Source organism: Hypanus sabinus, chromosome 16, assembly GCF_030144855.1.
Source record: "Hypanus sabinus isolate sHypSab1 chromosome 16, sHypSab1.hap1, whole genome shotgun sequence".
Classification (NCBI taxonomy): domain Eukaryota; kingdom Metazoa; phylum Chordata; class Chondrichthyes; order Myliobatiformes; family Dasyatidae; genus Hypanus; species Hypanus sabinus.
The window spans coordinates 13,201,219-13,224,447 of NC_082721.1; positions in this window are offsets into that span (position 1 = coordinate 13,201,219).

The following is a 23,229-nucleotide window of genomic DNA, read 5'->3' on the forward strand; positions in this document are numbered from 1 at the left end:
CCTTCTCTGAAAGGACCTACCAAGTCACTCAGTTGTATTAAAACCATTAAGGAAGTCTATTGTAAGAATGCAATTCAGACAATCAGAGGACATTAATAAAGCACCAGACACAACAAAGGTACATCTAGCTGGGTTGACCTTGCAGAGCCTTCCTTCTAATATTCTGCAAACTTGTGCCAAAATGAGCTAATCTTTGAGTGATTCAAGCAATAGCCTGGTTTAGTCACAACCACAGAAATACAGCCACTTGCTAATGCCACAGCCTACTCTGTGCCTTGGTGTGATCTGTCACTCAGACGAGACAGACCACGAGAAATTCCTCCGCCTTGTGGATGATGTGTCTCTGCCTACTTACTGTGTCTTTTAAATTAAAAAAAAATGTTTAAAGCTTTACATTTTTCTTAAAGATTCTCTTTTCTGGGAGGAAGTGGTAATTAATGGTAAGCCCGTACTTTATATCAGAAGCCAAACAACATGATCAGAGCCAAAAAGAAACATTTATCAAGCTACCCACCCCATCACATGTCCCCAGATTGACTTTCAATACCACTGGGTTATTGGTAGTTCTACTTACAATAATGAATACCAGGACTAGGAGCTTTGAATAAGTTTGTTTATTCCACTTTGAACAGCAAGGAACACCCTGTGTGTGGTGCGTATACTATATACACATATGATGTTATTGCTGCATCCATGACCACATGAATTATTTATATAACTACAGGCAGTACAAATACACCACGCACACAAGAAGTCCTTCCTATGTTCCCTGTCTGTGGTGTTATCCCTATCATATACTAACTGTTGATTTTAGATCTGTAAGAAGCCTGTGTCTTGAAGCAACAGTTTATGTTTCTCCATTTCTGACCTCCAACACAAAAAAAAAGCACAACATAAGTGTTAATATGTTAACAGAAAGTGGTCTCCATAATGATTTATATATAGTATAGTTTGCTTTGCACAATTAAGCTCAGATAGTTTTTCGCTAAACTTTATACAAAACTTGGAGTGGCATGGTAGCATGGTGGTTAGCACAATGTATTACAGTACCGGCAACCCGGGGTCAATTCCTGCTGCTGTCTGCATCGCTTTTGTACATTCTCTCTGTGACCGAGTGGGTTTCCGCTGGGTGCACCGGTCTCCTCATGCAGTCCGAAGTCGCATGAGTTGGTAAATTAATTAGTCATTGTAAATTGTCCCTTGATTAGGCTAGGGTTAAATAGGAGGATTGATTGGCAGTGCAGATCCTAGGGTCTATTCCACACTATAAATAAATGCATAAATAAACAATGACCTTTCTGCTCTGGGACAATCCCAGATTAAGGATTAAGGAAGTCACAAAGTTAAACCTTACTAGAAGTTAGATGTGAGCACAGTTTTAATGTGTCATTTAAAACTTGGACAAATTTCTATAGATGCATGTGGAAGTATGCTAACTGCGGCATCATGGTGTTGTATGGAAGCACCAATGCCCATGAGTGGAAAAGCCTTCAAAAAGCAATGGATACTCTCCAGTCCTTCATAGGTAAAGCCCTCCCAACTTACCAAATAGTGCATCTTTGGACTATGTGAGGAAACCGGAGCACCCGGCGGAAACCCGCACGGTCACAGAGAGGATGTACAAGGAGCACTGTCGCAATAAAGTGACATCCATCATCAGGGGCTGCCACCATCCAGGCCATGCTCTCTTTTGGCTGCTGCCATCAGGAAGGAGATACACGAGTCTCAGAGCACACACCACAAGATTCAGGAACAGTTATTACCCCTCATCTATCAGGCTCTTGAACCAGAGGGTATAAGTTCACTCAACTTCATTCACCCCAAACTGAACTGATTGCACAACCTATAGACTCACTTTCCTCTTTCTGAATATTTGTTATTTATGTATTTATTATTAATTTTTTTGTATTTACACAATTATTATCTCTACATATTGGTTGTTTGCTCCTTGTTGTGAACAGTTTTTATTGATTCTATTGTGTTTCTTACTATTTACTGCAAATGACCACAATAAAATAAATCTCAGGCAGTATATAGTGACATAAATGTACTTTGATAATAAACTTATTTTGAACTTTCACTGAGAGCACACATGGACAATGTTGTTCCAGGGAAGGATACAGGAGTTGTTCTGTAAAAAGATCTTCAGGGCTGCAGAGAAGTAAGTCTAAGTGGTCGCTGAAGGCAAAGAAATACAGAAGATAAATTGCAGAAAATCAAACTGGTTAAAAATGTAATATCTGTTTCATAAAATGTTTATTTTTCTACATTGTCATGACAGATAGTTGTCAATGGGAATTGAATAAGCACAAGTCTATATGGTTTTACATGCTCAATTTATTAAGCTTCTCTTTTAATAATACAATAAATAAATCACAGAACCATCATGTTGGTTAATAATTCAGTACTGATTTGTACAAAGCATATAGACATGGATTGAAGTGGAATCAGTTCAAAGAAAGCTTTCATTCATTTTCTTCGCCTCTTACAGTCTAAAACTCTTAGCCTATCATCTTATTGTTAACATAACCTGGCAAATATTATGAATATTGGTCTAGAAATGTGGTTGAAGTGCAATTGTTATTTAAACAATTGAAAATAGCTTTTGGATATAGTGAAAAGCAAACCTCCAGGTCATTTTCCATCACTTTGGGGGTTTTAACTAGGCATTTCGTTTATGAGCTGGAAGGGACACACCCAACGAATCAGGAACAGCTTCTTCCCCTCTGCCATCCGATTTCTGAATGCACATTGAACCCATGAACACTATCCCACTACTTTTTTTTATTTCTATTTCTTTTGCATTTCTTACTTAATTTTACTTAACATAAATATACTTTCTGTAAGTTGCAGATTAATTTCTTTTGTTATGTACTGCACATACTGCTGCAGCAAATAAATTTCACAACATACGCCGGTGATATTGAGCCAGATTCTGATTGTGGGTTATACTTTGAATTTTGACACATTTCCAGCATCGGAAACACAGTGCTTCATTTTGGAGCATTGTAGGGAAACGCACTCTTAATCACAAATAGAATAACTACATTTTCATAAAACAGCACAAGCTCTGACTTCCCCCCCCCCCCCATGACATGGGCCATGCTTAATGTCTAAAGCCTGATTTATACTTCTGCGTCGCATCTATGCCGTAGATACCGCGTACTCCATGCCATACCTACGTTGTACCCTATGCCGTAGGGTGACGTGCACCTCCCCAAAAAAGTAAGTCACGCGTCACGGCGATGCAGACCGCAACAACTGTGATTGGTCTGCTTGGTAGCATCGCACTTCCTTCAATGCATTTCCAGTTGCTTCTTCTCCGCCATGTCTGTACACCGAAGCGAAATAGATGAACCAAATCGTCAGATCTACCTGCCGACATGAAAATGCTTGAAATGCATTTCCTTGTCCATGTCTCTCACGAAGAAACTCGACACAGTGGCATGGAAACCCCACCGCCAACTAGCGTTTTGGCACACACCAACGCATGCTCGCTACGGCGTAGAGCCTACGCAGAAGTGAAAATCAGGGTTTCAGCATAGCCCATACGCACAAGTATAAATCAGCCATCTGTATCTTTCCATCTGTCAATCCAACTTGTTGAAAGCATGCAACACCAGCGTCAAGGACTATCCCACTGTTAGAAGGATTCTAGACCTCATGATTTACCTCTTCATGGGTTTGGCATCTTACTGTCAACCTGCACGACACTTTTTCTGTAACTGTGACGCTATATTCGGCTTTTCTTTATTGTTTCCCCTTCTACCATGATGCACTTACGGTTTGAAATGAGCTGTGTGGGTGGTTTCAAAACAATACTTCTCCACTGTAGCAACATGCACAAAATTTCGGAGGAACTAGTACAGGTCAAGCAGCATCTCTAGAGGGGATAGACAGTAGATGTTTGAAGCCCGAGGCCCTTCAATAGCACAGATCCAAGTCCTAATGAAGGGTCCCAGCCTGATTTTCTTCTTCTTTTCTTGAGCCCTTAGCTCCATGTGGAGTATAGGCCAATGATGACCCTCCGTCTCCATCATCCTCTAAAGCTGGAGTTCATCAATGTTTCTGTAATCCACTACAGCCACTGTACTGGGGATTGGCCTATATTGCTTCACCGGAGCCCCGTGAGCCGGTCTTACCGGTTTCCACTTCTGTTGGCGGGGTTGTAGGTTTGGACTTTGAGAGGCCCTGGCCTGATATGTCAACTCTTAATTCCTTTCCACAGATGCTGCCTGACCTGCTGAATTTCAGAGTAATTGTGAGCATTATTCTGGACTTCCAGCATCGGTAGAATCTCTTGTGGTACAGCACTGGCATACCTGAGTACACGTGGAAACAACAAACAAATTAAGAATGACCATCTCTGAATATTCCTGCCCCTTAATGAGATGACTCACCACCAATGCCCTGATCCCTTGATAGACTCATTACATGATATCCAGATGGCACAGCTTCCTGAACTTCACCCTCATCCTCTCCACTAATAAGTTCCCTAAGGCCCTGATGGTAACTCTCCAGTGCCTTTAGTGCAGTCTTGGAGCTTCTTAGCTTAGTACCATCTGCCACAGGTGGCAGTCTCTTGACGCCTTCCACTCTAATTCCCCCCAGCATCAGTCATCTTACATCCACACTACATCTACAATGCATGAAGGAACTCTCTACAAGTGGTGTAATGGTGCACATACTGGTATCAGGTTTATTATCGCTGCCTTCTATGATGTGAAATTTATTGTTTTGCAGCAGTGGTACAGGTGGTGAGGCTCCTTAATGATTGATGTCACCTTCTGGAGTCACCACTTCTCGAAGGTGTCCTTGATATTGGAGAGGGTTGTGTCCGTGATGGAGCTGGCTTAGTCTAGAACCCTCTGCAGCCTCTTGCGATCCAGTGCTTTGATACATCCGTACCGGCCAGAATGCTCCTCACTGTGCATTTATAGAAATTTACAAGTAAATTTGGTGACATACCAAATCTCTGCAAACCGCTAAGGAAGTAGAGCTGCTGGTGTGCCTTCTTTGTGCTTGGATCAATGAGTTGGGCCCAGGACAGATTCTCAGAGATGTTGATGCCCAGGAACTTGAAGGAAATGTCATTAAATCCTCTGGCCACAAGACTTATTTATACCAATGTATACAAGTATGTCACATACATGAAAAGTCATCACCGTGGAGTCCATAGTACAGAAACGGGCTCATGACAATTTTTTGCCTATCACCACACATTAGGTCCATAATCTTCTCAACTTTGCCTGTCCAAATGTGTTAGTGCATCTGCTAAGTAGTAACTGCATCTGATTCTGGTTTAAGACGATGCTGGTGAACCTCAGCGACTTCTGTTGGTGGCTGATTAAACAAGGAAAGCAAATAAATATTTTGTTATTCACTCCTTTTTCTAGTAAATAATCTTGGAAACAATAGTCTCTAACATCCCTTTGGAATTGGAGGCAATTCGATGTGGCAGAACCAAGGTCAGGCAAGGCCACAGGCCCATTGCCGAGAGCAGGGAAGACCAGAGGTTTGTTCGATTTAAGCACCAGACTGAACAGGAACAGCTGAATTGAGGCAGCAGGGTCCAGTCTCCAGAGTGTATCGAAGCAAGTAAACCCGATGTTTGGACGACGACTTAAGCACCAGACCAGACTGAAAAGGTCAGGGTGTTGGGGCCTGTGGTGAGGGACAAGCTGGTTCAGTTTGCTCCACCACTTTGCGCTGAATTAAAGAGCTATGGAGAGGGGTCTCTTTGTGGACTTCAGCTCAGAATGCTATTTGCTTGCATTTATTGTTTGCACAATTCGGATTTTTTTCTCCGCACGTTGGGTGGATGTCGGTCTTCGGTTTTCCTCTGACACTGCATCCCAAGTATCAATTATTCTCTGTGTTAAAAGCATTCTTTTAATTCTCATTCTTCTCACCTTAAGAACAAGAACACAGAATAGTACAACAAAAGAACTGTCACGCCAACACATGACGTCTGCACCAAGCATAATTCCAAATTAAATAATCCCTTCTGCCAGAGGATGATTCATCGCTCTCCATTCTCTGGAAATTCACATGCTTATCTAAATGTCTCTTGAATGCTTCTATCATATCTGCTTCCACTACCACTCCTGGCAGTGCATTCCAGGCACCCGCCACTCTCTGTGTTAAAAAAAATGGCCTCATACAGTCCTGTGCCAAGGTCTTAAGCACATATATATAGTTAAGGTAGCTAAGAGTTTTTCACAGTACTGTAGTAATTTTATGTATTGCACTGTACTGCTGTGGCAAAAATACAAAGAATTTCATGATGTATGTGAGTGATGATAAACCTGATTCTGATATGGGTCTCTGTTGTGGACTGAGAGTGGGAAGGGGGCAGGGAAAGGGAGAGAGTAGAGAGTGGAAAGCTCCAGAGAGACATTCTGTAATGATCAATGAACCAACTGTTTGGAATCAAATGACTTTGCCTGGTATCTCAGGGCTGGGTGTGTCTGCACATGTGCCACCCCCCCCCCCCAACCACCATCCCTGGAACTCCTTCTCTGCCACCCATCCCACACCCCTCCCACAGTGCTCCACCCTCACCATTCCCAGCACTCTTTACTCCCACCCAATTTACAAACTCGTTCTTCACTCTACATTGAGAAATACAGTATTGTGCAAAAGTCTTAGGCATCCTCATTTTATGTAAATATATGCCTCAGATATTTGCACAGTACTGTATATCCCCTGTAAACTTATCCCCTCTCACCTTACAGCTATACCTTCTAGTAATTGTCACCTCCACCCAGGGGAAATAATTCTGGTTGTTTACCTTGTTTACGCGCTTCATCATTTTGTAATCATCTTCTGTCAGGTGTGCCCTCAATCTCTGATGCTCCAGAGAAAGCAGCTCCAGTTTGTCCAACCTCTCTGAATAGTTAATGCCTTCTAATCTAAGAAACATTGGTATTGGTACTGGATTACTTGTTGTCACATGTACAAAGACGCAATGAAAAACTTGTCTTGATACTGTCTATATGGATCTGTAACGGTTACTTGAAAACAACCAAAACTAATCAGAGCCTAAGCACAGAGTTTGACACTGTATGATGAGCTGTGCACAATAACAAAGTTCCAAAGTTCAAAAGAGTACGTTCAATCCTTTATTAAGAAGCCAGCCAATATGAACAATCTTGTAACAAATAAAAAACTAGTGAAAACAAGACTAAAGATATAACAAAGTACAAACAAGAGAAAATCTGCAGTTGCTGGAAATCCGAGCAACATATACAAAATGCTGGAGGAACTCAGCAGGCCAGGAAGCATCTATGGAACAAAAGTACAATCCACGTTAAACACTTCGAGATATCAAAGTAACAAAATTAGCAGATCATTAGCGATCTGAATATAATTAAGTGTTCCAACTAGCATTAAGCAGTCAACAAAATCATTCTGTTGTCTACTCCCTGGCCCTACCTAGACCAAAGTGAACTAAGGATACGTCCACACTATACCAGATAAATCTGTAACCGAAGCTTTTCCTCTTCATTTTTACCCTCCGCCCACACTAAAACAATGTTTTCGTCCTCTGAAAACAGAGATTTTCAGAAATGCTCTCCAGAGTGTGTAATTTTGAAAACGCCGGATTGGCTGGAGCAGTGTGAACGGGGTAACCGGAGAAATCTAAAAACGTTGTCATAACGTGCTGGAACAGATGGTGACGGCAGCACGCCATTTCATTGTTTTCTTGAACACAACCTAACAATTTCAGAACAGACAGTAACAAGACTGAAGCCAGAAGAGTTAGAAATGTACTCACCAAATACTTTGACCCATAACTTACTGAATAAATAAGTATTCTCACTTTGCCCTGTTTTCTGTCCTTGCTCGTATGAAGTCGGTTTACCTATTTATACAAGTGCTTCTCTGACCATAGATGTGTATGTAACATTGTATGGAAATAAAAGATAATACTGATGCAGGCATGTTTTATACATTTAACAAAGAGCTTTATTAATGCAACAGAGTTTGTCAGTTTTTCAATGTTCGTTGTCAGCCGGGTCGTACTGTCCGTGAACTTCCTGTCGGTTGCCTCTGTACATTCCAGTATTTGTTGTTTTTAGTTTTAAGTCCTTCTGCGGGAGAGCCAACAGCTATCTGTTGTTTAAGTTTTTCTAGTCTGTAACTGAACAAATGCGCACCAAGTCTTTCACAGTGAGATTCGACACCAAACATGTCACATGTTTTCGGTAGATACATCCTGCGCATGCACAGTAGGAGGATATTTGCCGAAATATCCATTTTAATGTGGACAGAGATATTTTTAAAAACGCCTACACCTATCGTTTTTACGTGAAACTGGCGTTTTCAAAATTATCTGGTCTAGTGTGGATGTAGCCTAAGACAAAGCATGAATCTGTAATGATACTCTTCACTTCTGCAATGTCCCAAACCACATGACAGATTAACCATAATAAACGCACAGCAAAAAGTACAATATGGACAGACAGAAAGTAGATACGTGGCTCCTGCAAAACAAATCATTGCACATGGCATTGAGCTACAGAATGGTAAAATATATAGCAATATAGAATACAGTGTAAAATCTACTGAAAATGTGCAGTGCAGGAAAACAATACAGTGAAGGATCATAACAAGGTAAATTGTGAAGCAAAGAGTCCATCTTCTCATACAAGAGGGCCATTCAAGAGTGGGATAGAAGCTGTCCTTGTGTCTGGTGGTTTGTGCTTTTGAATCCTTTCTAAATCGTCCTTATTGGGGTAACCCAAACTGCATGCAATACTCCGAGTGCAACCTAATCAAACCACCTGCCTTCCTGATATTTGAACTCCTACCTTGGGAAAAAGATTCTGAATATTGACAATATACATCTATTGACTTCTAGTCCTCCCTATGTCCCTTGACTGTGACATTATTCATATCTTAATCATACTACTGACTTTAGACCTGATTGAGCGGCTCCCAAAAACCAGTGACGTTTATTGTAATAAGTCAGCCCTTGGAGCAGTGTGTGCTGTGTGAAACCCCATAATTTCCAGCCCAAATATCTGACACTCCTCTCTGCACTTTGAATGCAGAACATGGATTAACATTTTTTTTAAATTATGAGTTTTCATTTCTCTGTTTTTACCTTTTTCTCAACTGTTCCTTTGTCACTCCAGTTATTCAACCATGGTGACATTCTGTGAGAAGAATCTTGGCCTTTGACATGAATGAATGAATGAATGAAGGAAATCTGTGGCTGTTGACTGGGGAGCTACTTATGCCAAAGCTGGTATGACATTTAATTGACTGTGTAACTTACTCATTTTTATTTCCTTTCTCATCCCTTTGCCAACGAGTATATGTGAGTTTAGCATAGCACATGCTTTGAATTATTGAGTTCGTGTGAAGTAAAGTACATTCTGTACAGATTAATCAATTGCCAAGATCCATATTTTCCACTAAAAGGGGTTTGAATGCATTTAAAGAAAGCCCACTGGTTATGTGAAGTGGATATTGACGCAGATTACAAATATTTGTAGTTCTCTTCTGTTTGTCGATGCATATCGATGCAGTTACAAAGAAGGCACAACAGCAGCTATATTTCATTAGGAGTTCGAGGAAATTTGGTATGTAACCAAAATCACTCGCAATTTTCTACGGATGTACCCTGGAGAGTATTCTAACAGGCTGCATCATCGTCTAGTTATCAGGGTTGAGGGGGTGGCTACTGCACAGGATCGAAGCAAACTGCAGAGAGCTGTAAACTTACTCAGCTCCACCATGGGCACTAGCCTCTGTAGTATCTGGGACAGCTTCAAGGAGCGACGCCTCAGAAAGGGTGTATCCGTCGTTAAGGGCCCCCCATCACCCAGGACTTGCCCTCCTCTCACTGCTACCATCAGCAAGGAGGTCCGGGAGTGTGAAGGCACACTCTCAATAATTCAAGAACAGCTTCTTCCCCTCTGCCAACTGACTTCTGAATGGACATTGAACTCATGAACATGACCTCACTACTTATTTAATTTCTATTTTTGTACTACTTATTTAATTTAACTATTTATTATAAATACTGACTGTAATTCACAGCTTTTTCTATTATTATGTATTGCATTGTACTGCTGCTGCATAGTAAACAAATTTCACGACATATGTTGATGATACTAAACCAGATCCTGATTCTGTGTGTGGTGACGTGCTGCTAGAAAAATGCAGGTCCATGTAGGAGGGATGGGTTAGATTGATTTTCGAGGAGGTTAAGAAGTCAGTGCAATATTGTGGGCCAAAGGATCTATACTGTGCTTTAATGTTTAATGTTCTGGCTCTGAAATCTTCTCCTTGGTTGTGTGCTGTGTAAACAATTATTACAATAACAGAGAAGACAGTGAGTCACTTTGTGTGTTTGTTATTGTGCCGAGGTAATTATTATGGGAATTATAGTAGCATACGTATGAAGGTGGGTGAAGCATAACAATCATGTGGGCATTATAACTACAAGCTCAAATGAAAAGCAGATGCAAAGTGAGCGTTGAATAACATCATACTAAGTCTCCATCTAAGTTTATCGTTGGAATTCTCCCTTTCCAGACATAACAGAAATTAAACTCCACTATTGTAAGTAGCATCAGGTAGGAGGTACAAAAGCCTGAAGGCATACTCTTGGCAATTCAAGAGCAGTTTCTTCCCCTCTGCTATCCGATTCCTAAATGGACATTGAACTGTACCTCACTTTTTAAGTATATGTTATTTCTGCTTTTGCATGATTTTTAATCTATTCAATATACACATTCTGTAATTCATTTATTTATTTTTCCTTCAATATTGTGAATTGCTTAGGCTGGCTGGTAGCACAATGGCATCAGCGCCGGACTCCGGAGCGAAGGTTCCCGAGTTCGAATCCAAGTCGGGCTGCCCCCGAGCACGTTTCCATCCGTGCCGAGTTGAGCAATGAGCTAGCCTCTCAGCTTTGTGAAAGAAACAAGGGTCGAGTCAGAAACGTTCATATCGTGACCCGGTTAATCCGAAAGGAGACCAATCCTGACACCACGCGCCAGACAAGAATGGCTGACTGTCTGGTGTGACATGCATTAAAAAAAATGAATTGCATGGAACTGCTGCTGCTAAGTTAACAAATTTCACCACACATATGGGCAATAATAAGCCTGATTCTGATTCTGATTCTAGATATAAATCCTAACCAAAGGAAGTTTCAGTTCTTAGAATCTTTACACCAACCATCTTTGGAATATCTTAAACCTGTGGACTTGTTTCCCTCCCAAATCCCGTCAGGAAAAGAAGATTGCTACTCTAATTTTAAAACTGATGACTATATCTGTCATCTGGTAAAGGTTATGTCATGTGATGCGTGCTTTACACACAGGGTGGTTCTTATATTCAACCCCTGGGCATTGTAGATTTCAAAAGGATGGTATTTGGAATTAAATGTATTTGTTTATTTATTTACTTAGGACATGGCAACAGGCCCTTCTGGCCTAACTAGCCTCTGCCACCCGATTACACCCAATGTGACTAATTAACCTACTTACCATACATCTTAAGAATGTGGGAGTAAACAGGAGCTGAAGGAAACCCTCAGCCACAGGGAAAATGTGCAAACTCCCTACAGATAGCAGTGGGATTGATCCCAAACGCTGCCACTGTAACAGCATTACACTACTGCACTGCCCTAGAGTACTGGCTGAGAACAATAAGTATAATGTCAGCCTCCCATTTTACACAAAGACCTCTGGAATGCAAGTTTTCCAACTCAGAGGGAAATGCACCAGCACCCAGTCAAGCTTCGTCTCGTCATTCTATGACCCATTCCAGAGAGAGGTTGCAAGCTAAAATTCAATCAATCTGTGGAAGTTGTGCTTCCTGAGCTGAGCGTTATAAATTGTTTCACGAATATAATGAACTCTCTAAAATTCAGCTTCCTAGGGGAACTTTCACCTGGAACTGTTGATGGGTGGAAAATACAGGCCTCTAAAAGGTGTTCCAGAACTGTGTTCTGTCCACACTCATGTACGGGTCAGAATGCTGGAGCATGACAGAGCGTGACCTTGCCAAGCTGCCATTATTCCACACCATGAGCTTACGAAAGCTCCTCCATATTTTCTGGCCAAGAAAGATCTCCAACCATGCCCTAGTTCTTCAGTGTCATCAAGAGGACATGGCCACAATTGTCATGAGGTAATGCTGGAGATGAATTGGGACTGTTCCGTGCTGTATCCCAACCAATCAATCAATCAATGAATAAATGAATAAATTCATTCATTCATTCAATGGCCCAAAGAGGCTTGGAGGCCTGTGCTGCCAATTACAACTGGAGTGGACCTTCACTTTGTGAGCACCAGCCTCCCAGCTGCCACCTAGGCTCAGTGAGTGTGTGTTGATAGGGCAGGCAACTGTGGGATCTCACGCACCTCACTGTCAGCTGAAACAGTGTGAGTTTGCACAAAAGACAATGGCAAGGAGGATTTGATTAGATGCTTTGCTCACACTGAAAGACACCTAAAGTGTGTCAAGTGAGTGAAACCAGTGGGCAACAAACAGCTAAAGCAGGAAAATGGGCACATAATGAACATGGGTGCTGTCATTAAGAAAGCCCAGGAAATATTGATGATTCCAATACAAAATGCAAGAGCCAGAGGGTGGTGAATCTATGGAATTTGTTGTAACAAGTGGCAGTGGAGGCTAGGTCATTGGCTGTATTTAAGGCAGAGATTGATAGGTATCTGAGTAGTCAGGGCATCAAAGGTTATGGTGAGAAGGCAGGGAAATGGGACTAAAGGGGAGATTGGATCAGCTCATGATGAAATGGCCGAGCAGACTCGATGGGCCAAATGGCCGACTTCTGCTCCGTTGTCTTCTGGTCTTAAAATCTACAGATAGATTAATAGCATTCAGAATTTAGTTAGTGTTTCATAAGGTAAAGGTTTGGAAGACAGGGTGTGGTAATGAAACAAAATATTTAATTGCAACAAGTAGTTTTCGTTGCTGTTTTATTCTCTGATTCTATTGTATATACTTCTAACTTAGTGTAATTTATTTAATTTTAGTTCAGAGATACAGCACAGTAACCGACCTTTCCAGCCCACTCAGCTTGCGACGCCCAATTACACCCATATGACCAATTAACCTACTAACTCATACGTCTTTGGAATGTGGGAGGATGCTGGAGCACCTGGAGGAAACCTTTGTGGTCATGGCACATGGGAGAATATACAAACTCCTTATTGTGGAATAGCTGTGGCATTGAAACTGGGTTGCTGGTTCTGCAAGAGCATCATGCTAACCGCTACATTACCGTGTTACACTCGAGAAAATAAACAGAAGTATTTTTGCTGACTAAAAGTAATAGATTAACATCTAGGAATGCATTATGTTTTGTGGTACAGTACGGTCAAAGGTCCTCAGCATATGTAAAACAATTCTATGAAGCGAAGATGCTTTAAAAAATAATGAAAAGTTTCTAAATATCGAAAAAATACTATAAAGAGCAGTAAATAGTAAAAAAACTATATCAAATCAGTATTTGGCATAACTGCCCTGTGCATCAATTCTCTTAGGTACACTGTCATGCAGTTTTATAAGGAAGTTGGCTTGTAGGTTGTTCCAAGCATCTTGGAGAACTTCCACGGTTCTTCTGCAGACTTTGGTTGTCTCACTTGCTTGTCAGTCTTGATGATGTTGAAATCAGGGCTCTGAAACCAGAGGTTTTTTTTGCATGTGTTGAGGACTTTTGACAGTACTGTACCACAAAACATAAATCAATCCTAAATGTTAATCTATCACTTTTAATCAGCAAAAACTTCTATTTTCTTTAGTGTAGCAGGATAATGTAGCGGTTAGCATGATGCTATTACAGTAACCCAGTTTCAATGCCACAGCTATTTCACATTAAGAAGACTGTATATTTTCCCACGTGCCAAGAAATCTAGGGTGCCTAAGATTTTTGCACAGTACCGTGTACTGTCTCTCAGCTGTCAATCCAGCCAATTGCCTCTACACCATTGCGTAACATTTTGACTATATATTTATTGCTCATTATGCCACTGCTGTTTAGGGTGGCAAGGATGGAGCTCCCTCTCCAGCGGTGGTGTTCAGGGCTTACTTCATCATGTCAGTAGCTTTGTTTTGCACTACTGTCATACAAGTCCCGGTTGGAGACTCAGGAATACAGATGCAGAAGGATTCTTCATTGCTGTTTCTGTAACAATTTTGTTTTGACCAGTCAGGATTGTAGGCCCTGAGCTGAATCCCCAAACCTGGAGGACTGGTGGACCACTCTTAGGCTATCGTCTATGGTTTGACCTGCTTGGCATGGGTGACCCTACCAAGAGTTAGAGCACGAAGCCCTGACTCCAATCAACATAGTTCTCTTGGTCACTGAGTCATGCAAGGTTGTGGTCGTCTTGAAGGATTTTGAATATTATAAAAGTTAGATTCAGGGGAGAAGAACAAATCTATTCCTGAAGTATAATTTGCAGTTTTAGATATCACTTAGGATGAAAATAAACGAGATCCAGGAATGCCGACAATATTTGAAGGTCAAAAGGTTCCTTCTTTTGAAAAATGAAATCAAGTATTCATTTGCCATTTTTTTCAAATCACTAAGAGCCGTGCAAGACTGTACAATCAGAAGACTGATTCCTGCAATGTGTTTAATGGCACCCTGTCATGATGCGCATACTGTGCACAGCTGACGAGCTGGCAACTCTTTTAGTGATGCAAAAGGCAAAAGGACAGACTGGATGAGTTAAGTCTGTGAGCCATATGGTGTTAATGCAAGGGGCGGTTAATGTACAAAACGTGGCAAAGCCTATAGACAGGTAACGCCTCAAATTGGAATGTGTGGATGATGGGCAGGGCTGAGGCTGTGGTCACTCCACCAAACATTACCTTGGAATTTAGGATTTCAAGATCACTTTTCTGTAGTTCTTCCTGAAATTAATTAATTAGTGGTTAGTGTGGTGCTATTACAGCTCGGGCATCGGAGTTCGGAGTTCACTTCTGGCGTCCTCTCTAAGGAGTCTGCATGTCCTTCCCATAAGTGTGTGGGTTTCCTGCGGGTGTTCTGCTTTCCTTCAAAGACTTACTGGTTAGTAGGCTAATTGGTCATTGTAAATTGTCCTGCAATTTGGCTAGGGTTGCTGGATGAGTTGGAAGGGAAAATTAAAAAAAAATCATTTTGCCTAAAATAGCATTCACTTGCATCCCAAACCAGCTCTAACTTGCAACCATCACTTCACATGGTCACAACTGCATCTTAAAGCCCATAAGTACTACTGGAATTGGAATTGATTTATTATTGTTATGTGTACCGAGATACAATAAGAAGTTTGTCTTGCATTACTGTTCATACAGATCAAATCACTGCACAGTGGTAATTAATTACACCTTGAGGCAAAACAAGGTATAACAATATCATAACGCCAAATAAATTTTAATACCTATAGATAGAGTATAGTGCAGGAAAACTATGTAAAAGATCATAATGAAGTAGGTTCTGTGGGCAAGAGTCCATGTTGTACTACAAGGAGACCATTATGTATTCTTATAACAGCAGAGTTGAGGGTGTCCTAGAGCCTAGTAGGATGTGATTTCAGACTAATGTATCTTCTGCCTTTTGGAAGAGGACAGAAGAGAGAGTGTCCAGGGTGGATTGGGTTTTTGCTATTGCTGGTAGCTTTATTGAGGGAGCAACAAGTTTCAACTGAGTCCTTGGAGGGCCGGGTGATTTCTGTGGTGTGCTGAGCTGTGATGGCAACTCTCTGCAGTTTCCTGGAGTCACGCGCAGAGCAGCTGCCAAGCCAAACCACTATGCCTCCATATATAGTGCATTGATAAAAATTGGGAAGAGTCGACAGGGACGTGCCAAATTCTTTAGCTTCCTGAGGAAGCAGAGGCATTTTTGAGCTGTTCTTATTATTTCATCTGCATGATTAGATCAGGACAGGCTACTGAAGTTCACGACCAGGCACCAGGAGGTCTCAACCTATTGAGCCCCAACATTGTTTATGTAAACAGGGGCATGAGCACCACTACCACTCCACTTCCTGAAGTCAATGTCCACTACTTTGTTATTCCTCTTTTTGCACTGTTTATTATTTTGAATACAGTTTATTTATGTGAAACGCTCTGGTTCGATCAGCTGCCTCAGTTTAGGGAAGACAATCTCCAGTCCCACCAAACGTGTGAGATTGAGGTGCAAGCCTACCCCAGAACCCATCGTTTGTGTGGATGCTGCGTGATTCGTTACCCTGTTGCAAATGAGTAGCACAAAATAACAGACAGTACACAGCATACGATTAAACGATTTAGTTTTATAATCCTTAATTCGGCTGAAGGGTTAGTAAAGAAAAAGCAGAAAAAGAAAAGGGCCCATTTTAATGAAACAGCCTAACGTTGGAACTCAGTTTCCCCTTCGCCGACTCTCCTTCGATCTCCCCGGGCTTCGACAAATCATGGCTCCACAGTGGGTCGAGTCCTACAATCTCTTCTCGTTTGATCTCCTGCTGAACAAAAGACCCAGTTCATTCCGGTGTCAGGCACACAACACGAAAAACACAGGCCCTTCATTGGACAGCTCACATGCCAAAGGACCCATTATCTCTAACCATAACACAAACACTGCTTCTGCAGAAAGACCATGATGGTTAGCGGTGAAACCCTTCCCAAGCTGTTACGTATGTCTTTATGTACTGTAGCCATAAAAAGGGTGGTTAGCACAATGCTTTACAGTACACGACCAGACTAGGGAACAGTTTCTTCCCTCAAGCTATCAGACTCCTCTATACCTGAAGCCTGGACTGACACCTTGCCCTATTTTCCTGTTTATTATTTATTGTAATGCCTGCACTGTTTCTGTGCACTTTATGCAGTCCTGTGCAGGTCTGTAGTCTAGTGTAGCTTTCTCTGTGTTGTTTTTTTTTACGTAGTTCAGTCTAGTTTTTGTACTGTGTCATGACTGTAACACTATGGTCCTGAAAAACGTTGTCTCATTCTTACTATGTACTGTACCAGCAGTTATGGTCGAAATGACAATAAAAGTGACTTGACTTGACTTGACAAGTGACCTGAGTTCAATTCCCATCATTGCCTGTAAGGGATTTGGACGTTCCTCTCGTGCCCACATGGGTTTCCTCTGGGCATACCGGTTTCCTCTTAGAGTCCAAAGACACAACAATCGGTAGGTTAATTAGTCATTGTAAATTGCCCTGTGCTTAGGCAAGATTAAATCAGGGGATTGCTGGGTGGCATGGCACAAAGGACTGGAAGAGCCTACTCCATGCTGTATCTCAATAGAAAAAATTAAGTAAGGGCAAATATGATGCCATATAAGTCAGAGATAATAAATCTAATTTTTATTTTGATTCTGACAGAATTGAATGGATGTTGAAATGAATTCTGGCCAGGTATGGAATATTAAGAGAAAGTTTATTGAGAAGGAACATTTTGAAGTACACCGACATTTCAGAATTAACTGATGAAGGAAGGTTATCACAACATGTTGAGGTCAAACTAAATCCATGTGCAGTATCTCCTTTATAAGTTCTCACAATACAGAATTACTTTGATTAGCTGGTACAAGATTACAAGTTGCTAGCTAATAGTTGCTTAGCACTCATCTTAGGAGAGTGCTTGTGGCTGAATCATCTCCCAGGGATCTGACCTGACCAAAACAAAACTCAGGTCATGCCTCCTCTCAATGTATTTGCAAACACGGTGCCGCTTATAAGTACCTCTGTAAATAATGGTCCACCAGAGCTTTTATTCATGCAATCATTTCTCACTGAGGACCATGAATTAAATCTACCATTCATATGGTGTTAATGCAATGGTCAGATAATGTACAGAATATGGGAAGATTAGCAAAGCTGACAATAAGATATAAAGTGCTGTGGCTATGGCCAATCCATCAAATATTACCTTGGAATTCAGGTCTCTAAGATCACCGCTCTGCAGTTTTGCTTAAAATTCACTTTTCCCAAAATCTGCATGAGCAATTTTAGGCCCTGTGACCAAGGAAAGATATGCTGGCTCTGGAAACAGTCTGGAGGAATTTCACAAGATTGATCCAAATAATAAAAGGCTTTGAGAAGCATTTGATGTCCCTGAGCCTTGACTCAATGGAGTTCTGAGGAATTGGGGTGGAAATTATTGGATACTGAAAGGCATGGATAGAGTGGATGTGGAGAGGGTATTAATTCATTAATTATCGGGGTAACTAGGATTCATGGGCAGTGCCACAGAATCATGAGATGTCCCTTTTAAAAGTGAGGTGAGGAGGGATTTCTTTAGCCAGTGGGTGGTGAATCTGTGGAATTCGTTGTCACAGTTGTCTGTGGAAACCAAGCCATTGGGGATATTTAAGGTAGAGTTTGATTGGTTCTTCATTTGTAAGGGGTTTAAGGGTTTAATGAAGAGGTAGGAGGACGGAGTTGACTAAGAAAGCCTCAAAATGTATTGGTTATTAATTGGTTATTAACTGTATGCTTCGATATATACGTGATTAATAAATAAACATAATCTGATCTGTCACAGTCCTATCACTCCTCTGAATCGGTGCAATAACTTTGTCTGCCTCTGGTTATCCATATCTCTTGAGAGAAGCTCACAAGCTGTACAAATTCAAGGGATTTGTCTTTGTATCTTCTATCAGTGGTCTAGAAGGTGCCTCAGGGTTATTCAATGCTGGAAGTTCCCAGATAAGATAAACTGCAGTTGTAAGTGAGCCAGACAGGGGGGCTAAATGTTGGGGTTCATCCCTTTGAAACTGTTCCCTCAGAGACCATTCAAGGATTGATGGATCCATTGACATACAAAGGGTCCCAGTAGGAAAATTGACTTGAGGTGCAGGATCATTTGCAGTCATATTGGGTGGCATTGTAGTACAGCAGTTAGCGCAGTCACTTTCCCACCGTCTGTAAGCTGCTCTCTGTAGCAGGTTTGTACATTCTCCACGTGGCCATGTCAGTTTCCTCCAGGTGCTTCAGTTTTCTCCCACCTTCCAAAGATGTACAGTTGGTGTTAATGAGTTGTGGGCATGCTATGTTGGTGACGGGAACATGGCAACACTTATGGGTTGTCCAACAAAATCCTTGCGGATTGATTCAACACAAAACAACTCATTTTGCTCTATGTTTCAATGTATATGTGACAACTAAAGCTAATAATTAAATCTTCAAATTTCTCTCCTTGAAGCTGCTATCCAATATCCTTTTCAAAGAGAGGGCTGATACTTTTCCCACCACATTTACCAACAAGGAATTCTAGATTGTGTCCACCCATTATGTCAATATGTTTCTTTATGTTACGTATAGCTGTCTTGTTAGTCATCTTAAAATGTTGTCCTCTGGTTTTAAAGTCCTTCTACCAATAGGACACTCTGGACCATCAATAATTCTGAAAATCTCTATCACATCACCTCATATCCAACATTGCTGCAAGACATACAGGCCTTTCATAATAGAATTTGAACCTAGCCTGGATTAAATCAAAGTTGGAAAGGTACTTGCATAAAGATTAAATTGCTGGTTGAGTTGGTGGTAATGAATGTTAGCATTCATTTCAAGGGGATTAGAATATAAAAACAAGCATGTAATGTCGAGACATTGATCAGACTGCACTTGGAGCATTGTGAATGGTTTTGGGCCTCTTGCTAAGAAGGGATGTGGTGGCATTGGAGAGGGTCCAGAGGAGATTCAGGAGAATGATCCTGGAAATGAAAGGGTTAATGCGTGAGGCCCAGTAGACGGCTCTGGGCCTGTATTCACTGCAGTTTAGAGGAATGAGAGGGGACCTCATTAAATACTATTGAATATTGAAAGGACTAAATAGAATGGATATGGAGAGGGTGTTTCCAATAACGGGGGAATCAAGGACTGGAGGACATGGCCACAGAACAGAAGGATGTCCATTTAAAATGGAGATGAAGAGGAATTTCTTTAGCTAGAGGGTGGTAAATATGTGGAACTCATTATCACTGATAGCCATGGAAACCAAGGCATTGGGTGTATTTAAAGCAAGGTTGGTAAGTTCTTAATTAGTAACAGCATCAAGATTTATGTGTGAAAAGGCTGGAGAATGGGGTCAAGGAGAGGAAATAAATCAGCCACGATGGAATTGTAGAGCTGACTCAATGGGTTGAATAGCTTAATTTAATTCTGGCCTCTTATGGTAACCAGCAAAGAATTGGATGACTAACATCCTATTTTTAACATGAATATAATATTGTAAATCAACGGTGTAATGTATAAAATTGTAATAAAGTTTCCATATGGTGCTCAGCAGTTATGAATTCTCTATCCATTTTGGAATGTTGAAGTGGGTTGAGAGCAGGGTTGACCTCAGCATTGCTATGACCCATGGAGACTATCAAAGCTCGCATTTATTATCCAGGCTCGCAAACATAGATGGAAGAGGCTCTGGAGAGTTGCTGACTTCAACTGAAGTGAACATAGCTGCAGCAAGCCAACAGGGTACTTTTAGGCCATGTGTATTTTCCGTCATATAGCTCTGACCACAAAACCAGCCAAATTGATTGGGAAGTTAAATAGGATATAGCCTTTCTTCCAGATGCCAATTGAATGGCGTATAGTCAACGATGAGACCTGCAGTCACGAATGCAGTGCAAAACTGAACTGACTCAGTGGATGTGACTGTGTTGGGAACTATTGATGTTTAATATCCTGCATGTTACTTGCTCGCTTTTTACTGTTAACCCAAGTTGTTCCGACATTTGCTTGTTGGGTGTTTGATATTTTCTCTAAATGGGTTCCATGGTACTTCTTTGCTTTGTGGCTACCTGTGGGAGGACAAATTTCAGTGCTGTATACGGCGTACATACTTTAATAATAAATGTACTTTGAAACTTTAAAACTTTAAGAATTACTCAGTATTCTGACATCAGACAATGTGACAGGACTCTCATCTGCACTCAGTCTAGATGTACTTGACTATCATCACTTTGTAGTTATAGATAATTGATAGCTATAACTTTTGGAATGCTCGAGTATGATAACATTAGCAAGCATATACTGGAAGTCTGTGTCAACTTTTAACACAAATGAAAGTTAATGTGAAGGAACTTTCTGAAGATTAATAACAATTAGGTTTATCCAAAAATCCTTATCAATTGTTAATCTGAGTAGGGAATACATTGCTCATAGCAACATGACCCATTGCATTCCGTTTTGGTATTACTAAATTCACAAACTCTCTGTTTAGTTAGATCATGATTACCTCTGGCCAAATGGTTTTATCGTCTTACTCACAGGTCTGACCTACCTACAGGAAAGATGTAAATCCGAATCCGAATCAGAATTAGGTTTAGTGTCACTGGAATATGTCATGAAATTTGTTAACTTAGCTGCAGTAGTACAATGCAATACATGATAATACTGTATAGGGAAAAATAGTAAATCAATTGCAGTAAGTATAGACATGTGCATTAAATAGTAAAAATTAAAAATAATGCAAAAACAGAAATAACAGAAGTGAGGTCGTGTTCATGGGTTCAATGTTCCTTTAGGAATTGGGTGGCAGAGGGAAAGAAGCTGTTCCTGAATCGCTGAGTGTGTGCCTTTAGGCTTCTGTATCTCCTTCCTGACAGTAACAATGAGAAGAGGGTGTGCTGCGGGTGATGGGGGTCCTTAATGATGGACTGCGCCTTTCTGAGACACTGCTTCTTCAACATGTCTTGGATCCTATGGATACTTGGATACTGCCCAAGATGGAGCTGACTGATTTTACAAATATTGTAAATTTTGTAATTTTACAAAGACTGAAAGAGAGCAGACAAAATTTACAAGGGTGTTGCAGAGACACAACAACCCTTGTTAGAAGGAAAGGTTGAATTGATTAGGATTTTATTCCCTAGAATGTACAAGATTTGATAGAGGTATACAAGATTATGAGGGGTATAAATGCAAACAGGCTTTTTCCCCTGAGGTCATAGGTTGATGGTGAAAGATGAAATGTTTAAGGGAAACATGAGGGGGAACCTCACTCTGAGGGTAGTGAGAGTGGGGAATAAGCTGCCAGCAGAATTGGTGGATGAGGGGTTGAGTTCAAGAGAAAATTAGCTAAGTACATGGATGGGAGGTGTTTGGAGGGCTATGATCCATGTACACATAAATAGGACTAGGCAGATTAATGGTTTGGCACAGATAAGATGGGTTGAAGTGCCTGTTTCTACATTGTAGTATTCTCTCAATCAGTGATTGTATGACTCTAGGTCAGCCAACTCTGACCTCCACTCTACACATCTCAACAGACAAGCCAAAGACTAGTTGGGCATCAGATGCTGGTGCCAATGAGAACTGAGGTGTGTAGATTTGAAACTGAGGTATGCTGAAACATCTCCTTCCATAGATAGTGAATATCTGTAATTCTTTGTCCCTGGGCTGGTAGAGACCAGATGGTTGGGTATATCTAAGGTGGAGGTAATAAAATATTTGCAAAATTGCAGGTTATGAGGAACTGGCACAGAAGAGGACTCGAGATCAGCATTGATTAGATGTGATCTTATTGAATGGTGGGGCAAGCTTGAGGGGCCTTTTCTTCTTGTAGATAGGTGACCAAAACTGCGCACAATACACCAAATTAGGCTTCACCAATATCCTATACAGCTTCAACATAACATCCCAACTCCTGTACTCAATAAAAAAAAACTCCTGATGAAGAGTTTCGGCCCGAAACGTCATCACTAATTCCTCCCATAGATGCTGTCTGGTCTGCTGAGTTCTGCCAGCATTTTGTGTTTTTATTTTTTTCCAGCATCTGCAGATTCACTCGTGTTGTCCTGTACTCAGTACTTTGATTTATGAAGGCCAGTGTGCCAAAAGATCTCTTTACAACCCTGTCTAACTGTGACATCACTTTCAAGGAATTATGGATCTGTATTCCTAGACTCTTCTTTTTTACCATGCTCTTCAGTGCCCTATCGTTCACTGTGTAAGTCCTGCTCTGGTTTGTCCTCCCAAAGTATCATACCCCACACTTGTTTACATTATATTCCATCTGGCATTTTTTCTGCCGGTGGGTCAATAGGTGGATCAATGGGCCTCCATTTCCCTAATCCTATTGTCCATCCATTACTCAGCCAATTTGTCCCCATGAATCCTTCACTTCATCTTTGGTCATTTACCTATATATATATATATATATATATATATATCTCAACCAACCAAACCTGCTTCACAGAATGCAAGAAACCTCCTGCATTCAGAGCAGCTTATATAATCTACATATTTCCAA